The sequence below is a fragment of the Numenius arquata genome, chromosome 13, assembly GCF_964106895.1.
Source record: "Numenius arquata chromosome 13, bNumArq3.hap1.1, whole genome shotgun sequence".
Classification (NCBI taxonomy): Eukaryota; Metazoa; Chordata; class Aves; order Charadriiformes; family Scolopacidae; genus Numenius; species Numenius arquata.
The window spans coordinates 15497666-15503665 of NC_133588.1; positions in this window are offsets into that span (position 1 = coordinate 15497666).

Sequence of the window (6000 nt, forward strand, 5' to 3'; positions counted from 1 at the left end):
AAACAGCACTAATGATGATGTGTGTGATGGAAAATGAGGAGGCTGTGTTGCTAAGACTACTCATGAGGAACCAAATGCAAAAAGTAGATTTCCATGAAATTTCACATGCAGAGAGTATTTACTTCCTTTATATTTAAAACAGTGGCAAGTTTAATATAATTTACTGGGTTTTATAACAGGAAACGTAAACTGCATGCCCCAAATCTGGGAGCTAATAAGTGACAGATCTGACCATGTAATTCTCATGAACGTCCTTGTAACTACTCACTTCTCTCTATTTTGTGCCGTAATATCAACTCTAAGGCGGCGTAGAGAATAACTTCCTCCCAGGTTTCCTGTAGAAACCTATGGCTATTCAAAACCTACTGAAGTTATCGGAAAACGAAAGTGTTTTAAGTTTTGTTTTTTTTTTATTTTTATTTTATTGCTGCTGATATACCTCAATAAATAAGTTTTGTTTCATTCTGTAACAGCCAAGGACTTTCAAGTCTGTTGTATAAACCGGTTAGAAACCTTCATGGATTATATGAAGTAGTTATTTAAAAGTAGAGTTACATACCAGTGGAAGACTTTTGTATGTAACAGGAGACAACAGGTGGCGCTACCCATTCTATACTCAAAATCTGATCTTATCTAACACCCCCAACCACTTCTTTTTTTTTCCAGTTTGAACTGATGGATATACAAATCAGGCTATTGCAGTGCACACATCTCAAATGAGGGAGGCCTATTCCGATGGAAACATCTGGTTTCATTACACCAGGTAACACCTGCATGAAATTACATCTGTGCTGAAAGTCCTTTAACAGAATTTAGTAATTAAACTGAGGCAATCTAATCAAAGAAAGGCATGGAGAAGGTGATACATGAAGTTTTACTCTCTGCCATGTAAATAAACTGCATTAGTATATTGGGTCTTTCAAGAAACGGTTAACATCAACAGCTTGCAATTGAATAGATTTCATGTTAAAAACAGCCTTCCATACTATATCCACAATATATATTCTGATCTTCCAAACAAATCTCCAGGGTGCTGTTTGGATTTATTGCACTTAATAGCATATTGTTTGGAGTGTACAATGTGTGGGTCCGACTGAGTTTTACTAGGACATTCTGTGGCTCAATTTCCTTTCAATATGTCACTGTGTCCTTTTCAGATTTTGCTTTAAAGCCGTGTGCAGTGGACTGCTTTGGTGGAAAACCTTTTCTCTGTGTCCTATCAACTGATTTCTAAAATGTCAAGGCTGACCTTGACCTGAGCACCAGCAAGGAGCTCCTTCAGTGCAGGGAAATGCCTGGGGTCTCTGCGAAAGCCTCTGTGACAGTCTCTGCCTGTTGTCACTCTGAACTGCACTGTGGCTGAGCCTGGAACTGGCTCAAAGGGGAGTTTCTGGCATTGATTCTTGGTTTTCTTGTGATTCTCACAGAAGATGGTTTCCCCATCTTGGAGTAGGTTCTGTGTTAGCCCTACGTAGTGTAAAGGCACTTGTGGCATTTTTTGCGTGAGATTTTACCATCTGGCAGTGTCACCTGGAAGGCATAAATAAAGCCATTGTTTCACCGATTCTGTCAGGGGCTGCATATATTCTCCTTGTCAGAAAGTATAGAATAACAGATCCAGCAGAAATCACAAAAGAATTCTACTACTGTTAGAAACTGATAAAAGACTGTGAGGCTAACACTCCTCGCTTTAGGATGAGTTCCAGCAATTCTTTATGGAGCTGACTGACATTCTTTCACATACTTTTTTTCCTCTGAAAGCTGACTTTTTGGCCACGGTAAAAAATTTACATGCAAAATTTTCATCTTGGTAATAAATGCCCTTGCCAAGATTAATAAGATTTCCAGACCTTCCCTGGAGAAAGAGTAGTCCTTGGAGCATAGCTGGAAGTCAAGGACTCGTCTTGGAAACCAGCTTTTTGGTAGACTGTTTCTCTGTCTGCTTTGGAAGCAGCGCGTTGCTAATCACCTGACCTTTGAAAAAAAGGAACTTATTCGTTCGGGGCACTTTCATCCATGTTAATCCAGATGTGCCTTTTAAAACCATATTCCTCCTGTCGATCGATTGATGTTCTCAGAATCCCTTTCCACGTACGTGCCCTCGAGGGTGGGCCACAGAGCAGTGCGGGATTTGGGTGAGCCGTAAGGGAGAAGTAAGCTCCAGAGCTGAAAGGTCATCTTGTCAGAAGTCATCTCCTCTTTGAACGGGGAATGTTTTAAACCGGTTGCCTCTGCTGATTGCTGCTGCTCTCTCTTGCTACAGGTTGAGGACCAAACACATCTTTTCACGTAAGCTGTGTTTTGAGGTAGAGACTGGAGCCAGGAGCGAGTTGGAAGCGTCCACTTGCCCTTAGGAGCTCACCTGGTATCAAACCTGCTGTGCTTGTCGGTTGTGAGTCCAACACCTACCATGTCTCTCTTGCTTTCAACATGAGGCCGTTTGATGCTTCAGTCTGAGAGCCAAGTGAGTGAATGGAATTGTGGCTCGCACAATACCCCGCAAAAATCTTTCCCTCCTTCTCTAGCATCTGTAAATACAGTTGAGATTATTTGCTGTTTACAAAGGAAAAAAAAAAAAGTTAAGAAAAAAATAGAAGGCAGCAGCAGTAAACTTTCTGCAAAGCTTTAGTCTACCAAAGATTTAAAGGATTGACATTTGCATTACATTTTTTTCTCCACCCAGTCCTCCTCATTAGCTGGATATCTTTATTCTCTAAATATTTACCACCTAAACAAAATTTACAGTTTAATTTGCTGCATAAAATCATTTATTGACTGATAAAGCTCATTACTAAGGCCTAGCCCAAGCTGTAGCCTGCCACGACAGTTTTAATTCTTGTAGCAGCAGGCTACTGCAAGAGAAAAACAATCCTGTCACGTTAACGGCAGGGGTCTAAATTATTCAAATACACTAAATCCTCCCTGAACAGTTCCCCTGCTCATAATTTGTCTTTTCTCGCCAACAATTAACTAGCAATATTCTACGTTAACAATGCCAACTCTTTTGAAATCTCAAGGAAAATGGAAATATATACATGCAACAAATGATTTTAGAGAGGAAGACATTAAAAGGGCAAGGCTGGGAGACTTCTAGGGAATGTAATCAGTTAAATGGACCCACTGCTTTCTCTAGTTCAGAAAGAATTTGCTGGATATTTGTGTGTGTGTACGGATGCGTTTGATGCTGAGTTTTGGTGTCGCGTGGTATGGATTCATGGTCTCTTACACCTGCTGATGGGCCATTCCTGTGGCTGAGGTTTGGTAGTTCTCTTGAACTCAGAGAAGTAGTGTCCTCTTCCATCTCCTCACTTCTGTCAGAGCTTTTGCTGTCTTCATGATTATGAATTATTATAAATAATTACAAGACAAAGTGTAACTTAATGGGGCAAAACGATGTAAGATGCTATGAGTATGGTGAAGACTGAGAGATATGGGTGGAGGCCGCTGATACAGGTCATCTTGCAGATGTCTGAGTCTGTCCCAGGTAGGTAACTCGGAGCTTTCTTTCCGAGTCAGCCTACTGAATTTGGGCTGGCAGATGGTCTTGATACAAATCTTTGATGAGAACAATTGACAACGTCAAGGAAATCCGAGGCTGTCTCATCTGCTTTGATTGTTGGCCCATTGCTCAGTTTGGTTTCCGGTCTCTGCGTATTTTAGAACATGGACTTGGTGTTTTCATGATGTGTGCTTTATTACCAGCTCTATTAGGTGATGGACCCTGTCCTGCGTCCATGAGTAGCCACGGGAACACTGAGCAAAGAGGAGTTTGAGATCACTCCAGTGACAATGAGGAGGAGCTATAATTTCCTGAAAGGGACATACAGTTTCATTCTACAGAGGACAATCCAATTCAGGTTTGTCCTTCTGTGTGTGTGACAACCGCAGCCCATATATCACAGTCAGAGATGGGCAATAGTAAAGTCTTTAGCATTCTGATGTCTCATATAAATATTGCTTCTACATAGCACTTTACACTGTTGCAGAACCGTAAGTCCATATTTCCCTTGTCCCATTCATTTTCTTCCTTCAATTTTTGTGGCAGTTCCAGTGCAGAATAGCTTCTTGTGCAAGCCTTCAAAGTGAAAATGATGGCTCCAATTTGTGACCAAATAGCTTTGACATTGTCTGTACGTTTGCTTGAGTTTATAAAAGACTTTGGTTTTCTTATTTAATCCTTTGATGTTAGAGCAGTCTGAAAAATCAGTAATTCTTTCTGGTGTGCCCTTAGTGGCAATTTTAACTCTCCCATGAAATTATCAGTTTTTAAACTTATACTGTGTCTTTTTATCCCTTCCTGTAGCACACAGAGTACTTTAATGCTGGGTAATCTTAGATCTCTAAAAATGTGCATAAAGATAGGATGAGGTTAAATTATATAAAAAATATACGAGATTGTGCATTATTTGCTACTTATCTATATCAGCATTTCACAAGGTGTGGGCCATAGCTCCTCTGATGATGATCTGCAAAATGACGGAAATTCCCCCTCATTTCCATTTACTTCTAAAGGTATCTGTGTTTCTAGTCTACTCCCTGGGTGGTGGTTGAGTGGGCAGCAGTACCTGCTGGAATTCATATGTCTTTATTTGATCTAGTGTCTCTAGTAAGGGATGGATGTGCTGCAGGAACAGAGAGGTACTGTAGAAAATTATGCTTTCTAAGTAGCCGTCAGCTTTTCTATTCATAGGCCCATAGAAGTGGAACTGGACTTTGGTGTCAGGGCTCTAAAAGCACATGCTCTCTTGCTGGAGATAAAAGGGAGTTAACAATAGGGCAAGGCTTCTCCCCAGTTTGCACTGGCAATATCAGGACTATTTTGTGCTGATATTCAGCCCGGGTACCTGACAGCAGAGAATGTGACCATTTGTTGTGCTGATTTGCCCCAGAAGCTATGAGCAATGTCAGATTTACATTCGTATTACGTGCTTCTTCCATGCTTGTGGTGTCCTCCTGTGTTCTGCTGACATGCTGCCGTGGCAGCTAAAGCCATCCTTCTCGTTTTAAACTCAGCTGTGATGGATAATCCACTGCAAACTGTTTTTTTTACAAATGAAAGTAATTTTAAAGCATCACCTTTCTCTCCTAGGGCTTATGCACGTTCATGGAAGATTACTTATCATCTTCATCTCTACATTACTTATGTGCTGTATATTTGATGGGTTTCTCATTTCACCTTTCTGGAATACATGTGGTACCATCTCTTTCTCCTGCAACAGTTTTATGGTAAAGACTGAGTGGACCTTAGGTATCTCTGAAACCAGGTACCTTCAACCACCTCAGATCCAGTTTTATGAGGACAATGCAGAATTGCAGAATTCCTGATGTAGCCTTCTGGCTGAAAGCACACTGGGGTAGCTTGCATGTAGACCCTAACTTCCAACTTCCTCTCGTCTCCTTAATTTCTCTTTCTATAGGATCTCACTCATTTTCTTGTATTCATTTCTGGTCTGCTACCTCAGGGCAGTCCCCAGACTCTTTAGTTGGTCCCTGGATGAAAAGACGCACCTGTATCACGTGTATCTGAGTGCTTTGCCTGTGCCGTGTCACTGAGCTCCACCGTGTTTGGAGCTGATGGATCGGGTTCTGGCTGGTATGAATCAATGCGACCGCAGGGAGTTCACTAGAGCTATGCTGATTTACACCGCCTCGAAGACCTGGTGATGCAACCCCAGATCAGTCATTTGGGGCTCCCTTTGACCGCCTGCCCTGGTTGTCGTAGGCTGGAAGGAAGCCGTGGGGAGCTTGACCTGTGCTTGTTTATTCCAAACGTGCCCACAACTGCAATAAAACCTCGCTGCTCTGAACACACTGTTCCAGCTCCTCTGTGTGTACGAGGCTTGGAGACTGGAGCTGGTTAATTGTGGCAAATGTGGTTTTCTGGGACATCTAAGGGTTATGTCACTTTTCTAAAAATCTCTTTGATCTTGAATCAAAAGAAGGGGGTGGGTTTCTAACATCGTATTAACTGTGTGGCTTTTACAAATTAAAAACCTACTT